The sequence below is a fragment of the Entelurus aequoreus genome, linkage group LG23 (genome assembly GCF_033978785.1).
Source record: "Entelurus aequoreus isolate RoL-2023_Sb linkage group LG23, RoL_Eaeq_v1.1, whole genome shotgun sequence".
Classification (NCBI taxonomy): Eukaryota; Metazoa; Chordata; class Actinopteri; order Syngnathiformes; family Syngnathidae; genus Entelurus; species Entelurus aequoreus.
In genome coordinates this window covers 39791670-39803712 of record NC_084753.1, presented here as the reverse complement: position 1 = coordinate 39803712, position 12043 = coordinate 39791670, and the positions used below count along the sequence as shown (strand labels likewise).

The 12043-nt window shown below is 43.5% G+C and overlaps 3 protein-coding genes across 3 annotated transcripts in view; 2 read left to right on the top strand and 1 right to left on the bottom strand.

The window, feature by feature from the left end:
* Nucleotides 1-2223, bottom strand: part of LOC133640671 (oocyte zinc finger protein XlCOF22-like) — a 45032-nt gene extending 42809 nt beyond the window's left edge. The window contains exon 1 of the mRNA XM_062034227.1: nt 1530-2223. The gene's annotated coding sequence lies outside the window, so the exon portion shown is untranslated. The remainder of the gene's footprint in view (nt 1-1529) is intronic.
* Nucleotides 1-12043, top strand: part of LOC133640880 (zinc finger protein 658B-like) — a 119598-nt gene that overhangs the window by 4367 nt on the left and 103188 nt on the right. The gene's annotated exons all lie outside the window — the stretch shown is intronic.
* Nucleotides 1-12043, top strand: part of LOC133640707 (gastrula zinc finger protein XlCGF57.1-like) — a 33596-nt gene that overhangs the window by 18841 nt on the left and 2712 nt on the right. The gene's annotated exons all lie outside the window — the stretch shown is intronic.

The following is a 12043-nucleotide window of genomic DNA, read 5'->3' as shown; positions in this document are numbered from 1 at the left end:
GGTAATTGTCGCTTTCTCGGTCCGAATCTCTCTCGCTGCATTGTAAACCTCTGGTGACGTCACGCTACTTCCGGTACAGGCAATGCTTTTTTTTATCAGCGAGCAAAAGTTGCGAACTTTATCGTCGATGTTCTCTACTAAATCCTTTCAGCAAAAATATGGCAATATCGCGAAATGATCAAGTATGACACATAGAATGGATCTGCTATCCCCGTTTAAATAAAAAACATTCATTTCAGTAGGCCTTTAAACTTTCCTTTGCACAAAAAGAAGCAGAAATGCTAAAACAGCAAGCGGAAATACAAGCTAATCTGCTCCTGTTAAAATCAGCAAAAGCCGCTGAAGCAGCAGCAGCTGAAGCACATGTTTTAGACATATCAGCTCAAGAAGAAAGTGATATCCAAAGAAGCCAATTTGAATTTAATATGCCAGTACTAAGCCCAGTAGAACGCACTAAAGAGTTTGTGGAGCAACTGTCAGAGGCATCTCATGGCCAACACTCACTCCATTCTTGAAATCAGCCAATACTGACTGACCTCTTCCTCAGCGCGCCAGCAGACAATGGACAACCATGAAGATGTTAAGGTCAACACAACGGCTAATAAACAAGAGATGGATAATGTAAAGTACCATGTGCCCAATTACCTACCTGTCCAGCACCACAAACAACCACATCGGGGAGACGTGGGGACTCCACCGCTTCGTATTACTGCAAGTCCATCAAAAGACACCTTCACAAGGAATGATGCAACTCAAAGGATAGATTCTTCATATCAAAAATCATTCCACTATACCCAGCCTCGTCACTTTTCCGCACAAGGAGCAACTTCCTTCGACAATCGGGGTGCATCAGACCTGGCTAAATACCTAATGCGTAAAGAGATGGTTAGCTCTGGTCTTCTCAAGTTTGATGACCAACCACAAAATTACTGTGCCTGGAAGGCATCATTCATCGGCTCCACAAGGGACCTAGATCTCAGTGCACGCCAGGAATTGGATATGCTGGCTAAATGGCTTGGACCTCAATCAGCAGAACAAGCTAAGAGATTAAGAGTTGTTGTCACACCCCGCCTCGGGTGAAGGTAATGTAACCGTTGCAAACCAGACTTTCAAATCAAGGATGGCAAGGCACGCAGTTGGTAACAGTTTACAAACATTTATTGAAATCCCAAAAAGTGTCAAAAGGTGAACAATGACAGGAAAACAAAGCACCTACACTCTGTAATGGTAATAAACAGAGGCAATATTAGTATTGTATATTATATATAGTACATTTATATTCTAAATACATTTCAAAGTTGCATGCTTTAAATAGGCCTATATAATTCATCAAAATAAGCATATTAAAAATAATCAAAATGTAAATCATCCTTTATAACAAAATACATGTATTCATAATCAAAGGTCAATAATCAAATATGTCAAAGTAAAGAATTAAATAATGAAAACAGATTTAGCAAAATCTATTAGCAATCAACAAAACTAATTTAACCGGTTACAACACAACATCTCATCATCAAAATAATCACCTCAGTAGATGATGCATGGAGACCGAAACTCCTGCTCAGGACAGAGAACCTCCCCAACAGCAGACTGTCAGAAAAACGGCATTTTCCAACTTAAATAGCCCATAGCTCCGCCCACTAGCTGGGACCAATTTGACAGGGGGAATTAAGAAAACAGTTATTTTGGAAATTACACCATAAATAACCATCACATGTCTAAAAAGTATTCACATAGTACTTTTGCATGTGTAGAGCAGTCATTTTTGTACACAGTATATTCAGGCTTTAGACAACACAACTTTCAAATGTCCAGTGTCCTTCTGTAATACCCAGCTTTTGATAATCATGGTTTGACCCAAATTTGGCCTAATTAGTGAATGCAGGTGTGTTCACCTATATAAAGCCCTCAACCCCACCCTGACTCTTTTAGTCAACTGTTCAGAGCCATGGTGGGTGACAGGTAACAATTTGTTTGTTGAGCACATGCTTTTCACTAGCTAACAAGATTGAATGTTTGTAGTTTGTCCATGTTGAGCTTCCCAACAAATGTGCACGGTTTGTGAGGAAGTCCAAAGGTCAAACAGTGACAGTGTGGGGTCAAACTGTCACATTACCTCCCTCCTCTCCAGCGACAGCAAGTTCAGGGAGACGAGACAGGTAATCAGCTAGCAAGTTAGTTTTGCCAGCTCGATGTGTGATATTGAAGCAAAAGGGCTGTAACGCCAAGTAACATCTGGTGACACGGGAGTTCTTATCCCTCATGGAGTTGATCCAGCTCAATGCTCTGTGGTCCGTTTCCAGATCAAAGGTCCGTCCCAGAAGGTAATAACGTAGGCTGTCCAATGCCCACTTGATGGCAAGACATTCCTTTTCGATGGCCGAGTACCTAGTTTCTCTGGGATGCAGTTTACGGCTCAGATATAGAAGCGGTTGTTCCTCGCCCTCCTTTCCTTGGGCTAGGACGGCTCCAAGGCCCACACCGGAGGCATCAACTTGAACAAGGAATCGCTGGTTGAAGTCAGGACTTTGTAAGACCGGGAAAGAGCATAGAATAGCTTTGACCTTTGTGAAGGCAGTTTCACATTTTTCTGTCCATTTGACTGGATTAGAGGATGCTTTGGTAGTCAGCTCGACAAGAGGAGCTGTGATGGTAGAGAAGTGGGGCACAAATCTTCTGTACCACCCAGAAAGCCCCAAGAATGACCGGACCTGCTTCTTTGTCCGGGGTCTAGGACTGTCTTGGATAGCCTTCACCTTGTCCACCTGAGGGCGTATCTGCCCGTTGCCAAGATGGTAACCTAGGTAGCATACCTCAGTTTTGGCCCACTCACATTTCTGGGTGTTAAGAGTGAGCCCAGCAGAATGGATCCGGAGCAGGACTTGACGCAGGTGAGAGAGGTGGTCTTTCCAGGAAGTGCTGAAAACCACCACATCATCAAGATAGGCAGCAGAGAACTGGCCACACCCCTGCAGAGCGCGATCCATTAGCCGCTGAAAGGTTGCGGGGGCTCCGTGGAGTCCGAACGGCATCACTGTGTAATGATAGAGACCCTTTGGTCCACGGAAGGCAGTGTACTCCCTAGACTCCTTCTTTAAAGGGACTTGCCAGTATCCCTTACACAGGTCAAGGGTGGTGATGAACACAGCTTTGCCGAGCTTCTCAAGAAGTTCATCAATACGTGGCATAGGATAAGCATCAAATTTAGAAACGGCATTCACTTTGCGTAGGTCATTACAAACTCGTATCGTGTTGTCTTTTTTAGGAACGAGGACAATGGGGTTACACCACTCACTGTTTGAGGGTTCAATCACTCCTAGATCCAGCATGGTTTGGATTTCATGGTTGAGGGGCTCCACCATCCGCTCAGGCACTCTGTATGGGCGCTGACGGATAGGTGTTGGGTTTTTTAAGTGAATGACATGTTCAATTAGTGGAGTCCTTCCGGGCTTTCCACTGAACAATACTGGGAATTCTTCACACACTTGCAATAGGTTAAGGGCAGATTGTGCAGACAAGTGGCTTACATCAGGTTTCTGTGGTGTAGTGAGCATGGACAGATCTGTCTCCTCCACATCATCCTCCATTTCCACTTCCCGTGCCAGCATCACCTTTTTCTCTTGCAACTTCTTGCTTTGAGTAGGTACTTGACTGGCCTGGACATCCTTTCCTTCCACAGAGGATTTCCTCTCCTTCCATTCCTTCAGAAGGTTGATGTGGTACACTTGGGATGCCTTTCCTTTATCCGGATGTGAGATCTCATAGGTGACTGGACCAGCTTGTCTGACCACGGAGTAAGGACCTTGCCATTGGGCCAGCAGTTTATGGCTTGAGGTTGGAAGCAAGAGCATGACCTTTTGACCTGGGTATAGCACCCTGTGACGTGCTTTTTGGTCATACCAGGTCTTCTGTTTCATTTGGGCCTTTCCAAGATTTTCTCTTGCCTTGGCTCTGTATTGCTCCAGCCGGTCTCGCATCTGCAGCACATAAGAAAGTACCCCTTGTGGTGCAGGTGGTTTGGATTCCCAGGATTTCTTCAAGAGGTCCAAGGGGCCTTGAACAGGGAACCCATAAAGAAGCTCAAAAGGCGAAAACCCGGTAGAGGCTTGGGGTACCTCTCGATAGGCAAAGAGCAAGAAGGGAAGCCATTTCTCCCAGTCTCGACCGGTGTCGTCTACATACTTCCTCAGCATGGACTTCAGGGTTTGGTTGAAGCGTTCCACCAACCCGTCAGTTTGTGGATGATAGGGGGTGGTGCGAATGCCAGTAATTCCAAGTTGTTTGTGAAGCTGCTTCATGAGCTTTGAGGTGAAGTTGGTTCCTTGATCCGTGATTATTTCATCTGGAATTCCTACTCGTGAGAAGAATTGTACAAGTGCAGAGATGACTTTCGGAGTCTTGATACTCCTTAGTGGGAAGGCCTCGGGAAATCTGGTGGCGTAGTCACAGAGGACAAGGATGTATTCATGGCCTCCACTGCTTTTCTCCAGGGGTCCCACGATATCCATTGCAATCCTCCGGAAAGGAACATCAATGAGAGGAAGAGGGAGTAGTGGGGCTTTCTCAGGTCGTCTCGGAGAGGTCTTCTGGCACTGTAGACAGGTTTGACAGTACTCAATAACATCTTTGACCATTAAAGGCCAAAAGAAGCGAGCTTTGACTCGAGCAAGAGTCTTGTCTTGCCCAAGATGACCAGCCCAAGGTATGGAATGAGCAAGATGCAGTACAAGGGGCCTACAGCAGGTAGGGACCACCAAGCGATTCTCTGACTGATCTGCTACATACAGAACTCCATCCTCCAAGACATACTTTTCACCCTGGTTTGGCTGCAAGGGGATGTTTGCATCTTTCATCTTAGCCAGCAGGGGAGCCAGTGAGACGTCAGCTCTCTGTAGCTCTCGGATGTCTTCAGGTACTTGCCACTCTTCATCAGGTTTCAAGCTTGACACATTACCCAACAGTGGAGTACCTTGGATTTTCTCCAGGCGGCGCTGGCTCTTACTTTTGGGCGGGCCCTTCTGACCACCCTGGCATAGAGAAGGGTCCAAGTCAGGAAGAGGCTCCAGCCCTATCTTGGCTGTCTGGGCACGGGTGAGTACTGGATAAGCCTCTTGAATGGCTGGAATAAAACTGGACTTCACTTTCTGCGTGTGTGTCTGATGAACAAGATCATGCAGAATAGGCAAGTCTCTGCCCAAGATCATGTCATGGGGCATGTGATCAAGAACCCCCACACGGAGCAAGAAAGCCTGGTCATCGATGACGATGGTCACATCAGCCACGGGATATATTCTTTGATCACCATGGACACATTGAATGGCTGTGGCATGCTGATAGTCAAGATTACCAAGTGACACAAAAGAATGGTTCAACAGTGTCATGGAGCTACCTGTGTCCAACAATGCTTGCACTGGACGGCCATTAACACAAGCTGGCACCATGATAGGTTTGGCCTCAGGTTCAGAATTGGGTGCAAGAGCAGGTGCCATGACTGAAGCTGGGACAGATGGATGGGGAACATGACAGAAGCTGGACAGCTTGGGACCTTTCAAGGGGCAGACTGGGGCTCGATGCCCTGGCTGTTGGCAGTGGTAGCAGATGAGATCCTTCACTGGACTCTGTCTCGGGAGCAGTCTGTTGTCCCCTGAGGTGCTATAACCACCTGCTTTCTGCACACCTCTTTGGTGTGACAGGTCGGCTGCACCTTGGGCTGCTACACGGTTGTTCTGCTGCCTTGGCATTCGGAGTCCTTTACGAGCATTCAAGTACTGGCCTGCAAGTTTAGCAACAGTAAGTCCGTCTTCTGGCTCATGTTCCTTCACCCAAGTCTTCATTTCGTTGGGCAGCATGCGAAGCATTTGCTCCAGAATGAAGAGCTCTGCAATGTCTTCTTTGGAATGCTGCTCTGGCTTGATCCATCTTCTGTAGAGACCTTTGAGTCTGTTGTAAGTCTCCTTGGGAGATTCACCAGGGGGAATGTAGGTTGACCGGAACTGGAGTCTATAAGTCTCAGGAGAGATATCAAACTTAGCAAGGAGGGCTTCTTTAAGGTCAGTATAGACGTTGGAAGCATCTTCCTCCATCGCAGAATAGGCATCCAGAGCTTTGCCGGTCAAGAGTGGAACAAGTCGGCAGGCCCAGTCAGACTGAGGCCAGCCCCAGGTGCGAGCGATGCGCTCGAAGCGGACAAGAAAGTTTTCGATGTCCTCACCCTGCTGGAAAGGGAGCATCTTTGGGCCTTGTCGGAGATGATGGTCAGGTGGCAAGGAATCTCTGGACGGCGACGCTTGAGGACTAGGAGTTGGCTGTGGGCGAGTTCTGGGTTTGGGCGACTGCTCATAACGACTATCATCAGTACTACGGTTAGCATTTTGGTTAGTGAGTGAGTGATCTAGGCTAGGCCTTGTACATACATTTTTTAACTCCTGGAGTTCACGGACTAGGATAGCTTCCCTACGTTGCTGTCCAATCAAAAAGTCTTGGAACATGTTAACCAGAGTAGGTTCACTTAGCACTCTTTCAGTCCTTTGTGGCTCAGCAGACCACCTAGCCTTCCCAGAACCCTTCCTATGCTGCTTACGCCTAGCCCCAGAGTTCTCAAAACCTTTGACGTCTTCTTCAGACTCCTCTGTGTTCCATCCAACTTCACGCTCCTCAGCCATAGTCGTCCGGTCCAGCCTCATCGCCGTGGCCCCTCGACCAGCCATCTCATCAGTCTCCTCTGTCATTGCCACCTTCGACACTTGGGATCTCAAACCAGTTCTGGCCTGCCCTCTGCCAGATTTGTTGTAAACTCTGCGGCTTGCCATCCCACCACTGCCACCATATGTCACACCCCACCTCGGGTGAAGGTAATGTAACCGTTGCAAACCAGACTTTCAAATCAAGGATGGCAAGGCACGCAGTTGGTAACAGTTTACAAACATTTATTGAAATCCCAAAAAGTGTCAAAAGGTGAACAATGACAGGAAAACAAAGCACCTACACTCTGTAATGGTAATAAACAGAGGCAATATTAGTATTGTATATTATATATAGTACATTTATATTCTAAATACATTTCAAAGTTGCATGCTTTAAATAGGCCTATATAATTCATCAAAATAAGCATATTAAAAATAATCAAAATGTAAATCATCCTTTATAACAAAATACATGTATTCATAATCAAAGGTCAATAATCAAATATGTCAAAGTAAAGAATTAAATAATGAAAACAGATTTAGCAAAATCTATTAGCAATCAACAAAACTAATTTAACCGGTTACAACACAACATCTCATCATCAAAATAATCACCTCAGTAGATGATGCATGGAGACCGAAACTCCTGCTCAGGACAGAGAACCTCCCCAACAGCAGACTGTCAGAAAAACGGCATTTTCCAACTTAAATAGCCCATAGCTCCGCCCACTAGCTGGGACCAATTTGACAGGGGGAATTAAGAAAACAGTTATTTTGGAAATTACACCATAAATAACCATCACATGTCTAAAAAGTATTCACATAGTACTTTTGCATGTGTAGAGCAGTCATTTTTGTACACAGTATATTCAGGCTTTAGACAACACAACTTTCAAATGTCCAGTGTCCTTCTGTAATACCCAGCTTTTGATAATCATGGTTTGACCCAAATTTGGCCTAATTAGTGAATGCAGGTGTGTTCACCTATATAAAGCCCTCAACCCCACCCTGACTCTTTTAGTCAACTGTTCAGAGCCATGGTGGGTGACAGGTAACAATTTGTTTGTTGAGCACATGCTTTTCACTAGCTAACAAGATTGAATGTTTGTAGTTTGTCCATGTTGAGCTTCCCAACAAATGTGCACGGTTTGTGAGGAAGTCCAAAGGTCAAACAGTGACAGTGTGGGGTCAAACTGTCACAGTTGTGTACATACATAATGCAGAAGCTGGGTTCGAAATGGTGTGGCAGAGGCTAGAGGAGTCATACGGTGCACCTGAAATAATTGAGCATGCTTTACTTAAAAAACTTGAGAACTTCCCAGATATCTCAAACACAGACAACCAAACACTGAGAGAGTTCGGGGACCTTCTTTTTGAGTTGGACGCAGCAAAGTCAAATGAACTCTTACCCGGTCTTCTTCATCTTGACACAGCTCATGGCATTAGTCCCATCCTGATCAAGCTACCATATCGTCTCCAAGAAAAATGGGTTAGTGCAGACTCAGCATACAAAAGGGACAAAAAGGTGGCTTATCCACCATTTCACTTCTTTGTGAACTTCATTATGTAAGAAGCTAGGATCCGCAATGATCCCAGCTTTGCATGTGTCACCAGTGGTAGCGTAACTAATGCTAGACAAGAACAAGTTCAACCGAATTACAGGACACCAGTGTCCGTAAAGAAAACTGAAGTGGCGACAGTACTTGAAGCTAAGTACAACTTCCAAGAAAATACATCTGAAGACCCAGATAAAATATGTCCCATCCACAATAAGCCTCACCCTCTACGTAAATGCCGTGGCTTCCGAAACAAACCACTCGAAGAAAGAAAGGCTTATCTGAAAGAGCAACACATCTGTTATCGATGTTGCGCATCTACGAGACACATGGCGAAGGATTGTGAAAAAGCCGTGCAATGTAAAGAGCGTGACAGCACTAGGCACATAACAGCGCTTCACCCTGGTCCACCACCAACAACAGAGAACTCCCCAGTGAAGGAAGATCAAGGCGGGGAGAATAATGAAGATCTCATCCCATCAGTGACATCAAAGTGTACTGAGATCTATGGCAATTCAGTGACTCCAAAATCCTGTTCCAAAATGTGTTTAGTCAGAGCATACCCTGCTGGCCAAAGAGAGAAGGCTGTCAAAATGTTTGCAGTCCTGGATGAGCAAAGTAACCGATCCCTAGCTAAAACAGATTTCTTCAATCTCTTCGGCATCAAATCAGATTCAGCACCATGCACACTGAGGACATGTTCTGGAGTAATGGAGACAGCAGGAAGACGTGCATGCAACTTCATTATAGAGTCATTGGACATGCAAACCACAGTACCTCTCCCCACACTTATAGAATGCGACATGATGCCCGATGACAGATCGGTGATCCCATCACCAGAGATTATTCAGCATCATCCTCATCTAGCTCCACTGGCTGGAAAGATACCAGCAGTTGACCCCAATGCAGCAATTTTGCTTTTACTCGGAAGAGATATCATCCAAGTGCATAAAGTAAGGGAGCAGTACAATGGACCTGACAAGGCACCTTATGGACAACGTCTTGACCTAGGGTGGGTCATAGTCGGGGAAGTATGTCTTGGAGGAGCTCATAAGCCAGCAAACGTCAACGTCTTCAGGACTAATAGAAACATTTCTAAGTCCATGTTCTCTGTCAGTGAAAAGTTCAGCAGCCCTAATCCGTGCCATGGTCTGCAACCCCCCAAACATCTGGAGGAGATGGACAACCTCGGCAGCCAAGTTTTTGAAAAAGCTAAGAATGATAATAAACCAGGTTTGTCTCCTGATGGTCAAGCATTCCTTGACATTATGAACAGAGAAGTATACAAAGATGAGTCAAAGACTTGGGTTGCCCCGTTACCCTTTCGATCACCTCGTCGCCACCTCTCAAACAATCGGGAGCAAGCATCAAAGCGTCGTTCATCCCTTTATCATACCCAGAAGAGAGGCGTCATATCTGCACCGCCAGGAGACTTCAATGTGAAAGACATCCACTCAAGACAATGGCGGCAAGTCCAACTTCTCTCTGATATATTCTGGAAGCGATGGAAACAAGAATACCTGTCAACCATACAACATAGGAGAAAATGGTAAGCAGAAAGGCCTAACCTGCAAGTTGGAGACCTAGTACTACTGAAAGACGGCCAGGTGAGAAGAAATTAATGGCCCACTGGACTCATCGTCAAGTCTATCAACAGCTATGACAACAAATAAAGAAAAGTAGACGTCAAGATCATCCGACAAGGTACTCCAAGAATCTACACTAGACCTGTATCAGAGGTCGTGTTGCTCCTTCGTAAAGAGACTGTATAGTGGTATAAAACATTATACCAGGTGGGGAGTGTTGTGCCCATTTGATTGAGGACTATTACTGACACCTTGTGGCGATGGGAAATGCTGCGCGTCATTAGTTTTGGCACTTCCGGTTTACGACGTTAGTCCAGTTTATGAGACAATGAGAGTCAGACAAGTTGTGTTAGCTCTTACAAGCCTTGGAAAAGATAAGTCTTTTTGCAATAAAAAATAAAAGTCCAGTGCAAGACAAAGCAAGATCAACAACAATAAAGAGCCTAAATGGATTCATCTGCTTTGGAACTTTATGAGAACGTCCTGGATTGGTTGTTAGCTGTCTGCCAAGCTGTACAACCTCAACACATATAGTGTGTATATATATATATATATATATATATATATATATATATATATATATATATATATATATATATATATATATATATATATATATATATATATATATGTATATATATATATATATATATGTATATATATATATATATATATATGTATATATATATATATATATATATATATATATATATATATATATATATATATATATATATATATGTACATATGTATATACATATGCATATATATATATATATATATATATATATATATATATATATATATATATATATATATATATATATATATATATATATATATATATATATATATATATATATATATATATATTGATGCTGTATCGGGACAGATCCATTAAGAGTTAGAGCAGAAATATGTCATGTCAAACATATAACACCTTTGTGACATGAAAAAAACACAATTAAATCATGGTGTTTACTTTTTGATATTAATATAAAACTCAAAGCAGTTTGGCTAATGAAGATGAAGTCTAATAAACAAGCTTTGTTCTTCTCCAACAACGCCTCCTTGTAGTTCAGTGCAACAGTTTGGCCAACAAAAATAAAGACTAGTGACACCTCTCACATCGAATACACAACCTTCACAGCCAGCGTTCAATTCAATGAGATGACAAAACATTTGAGCTAGTATTGATGTTAATTGAACACTGATACAGTTTGCAGTTAAATAAAGGAGAAGTGAACATCCCAGTAAAAAAAACCAAAAAAAACTTTATAAACAAGTTGCGACAACGTTCACGACACATCACCTGCTGCATGTTTCCTCACCTCATTAACTCTCAGTCACAGCAGCTGATGGACAATGTATTGAGAAAATAAAAGCAACATCAAATAGTTTTTTCCTTCGCTGTATACTTTTAGTGTGGGGACAAGTGGGCTCGTATGTGGGCTCTGTACCGAGGATGTCGTTGTGGCTTGTACAGCCCTTTGAGACACTTGTGATTTAGGGCTATATAAATAAACATTGATTGATTGATTGATTGAAGTGTCTCCAATATTGTCCACACCTGTCTCCATCTAAACACAGCAGTGCGCTCTTGAACGCACGGCGGGAAGCGAGGGAAAATTACATTAACCCAAGCGCTTGGCTCCGTTTACTCCGAGGGCAAATCACCGTAGCAAAGTCCGTGTAGCTTGTCCGCCATGATTATCAAGCCAAACAATGCTAGTGCACATGTGCCTGACTTTGTGTTGCCTAAAATGTATTCATAAATGACAATTTGCTGTAATTGAAACCATTTACGTACCACTTACCGTCGGGAAATTCCCAAAGTCGTGTGGACAATGCTGAAGAAACAAGTCTATGTCAGAAAACCAACACATTTAGCTGAACTGCACCAATTTTGTGAAGAGGAGTGGTCAAAAATTCAAGCAGAAGCTTGTGGATGGCTACCAAAAGCGCCTTATTGCAGTGAAACTTGCCAAGGGACATGTAAGCAAATATTAACATTGCTGTATGTATACTTTTGACCCAGCACATTTGCTCACATTTTCAGTAGACCCATAATAAATTCATAAAAGAAGCAAACTTCATGAATGTTTTTAGTGACCAACAAGTATGTGCTCCAATCACTCTATCACAAAAAAATAAGAATTGTAGAAATGATTGGAAACTCAAGACAGCCATGACATGATGTTCTTTACAAGTGTAT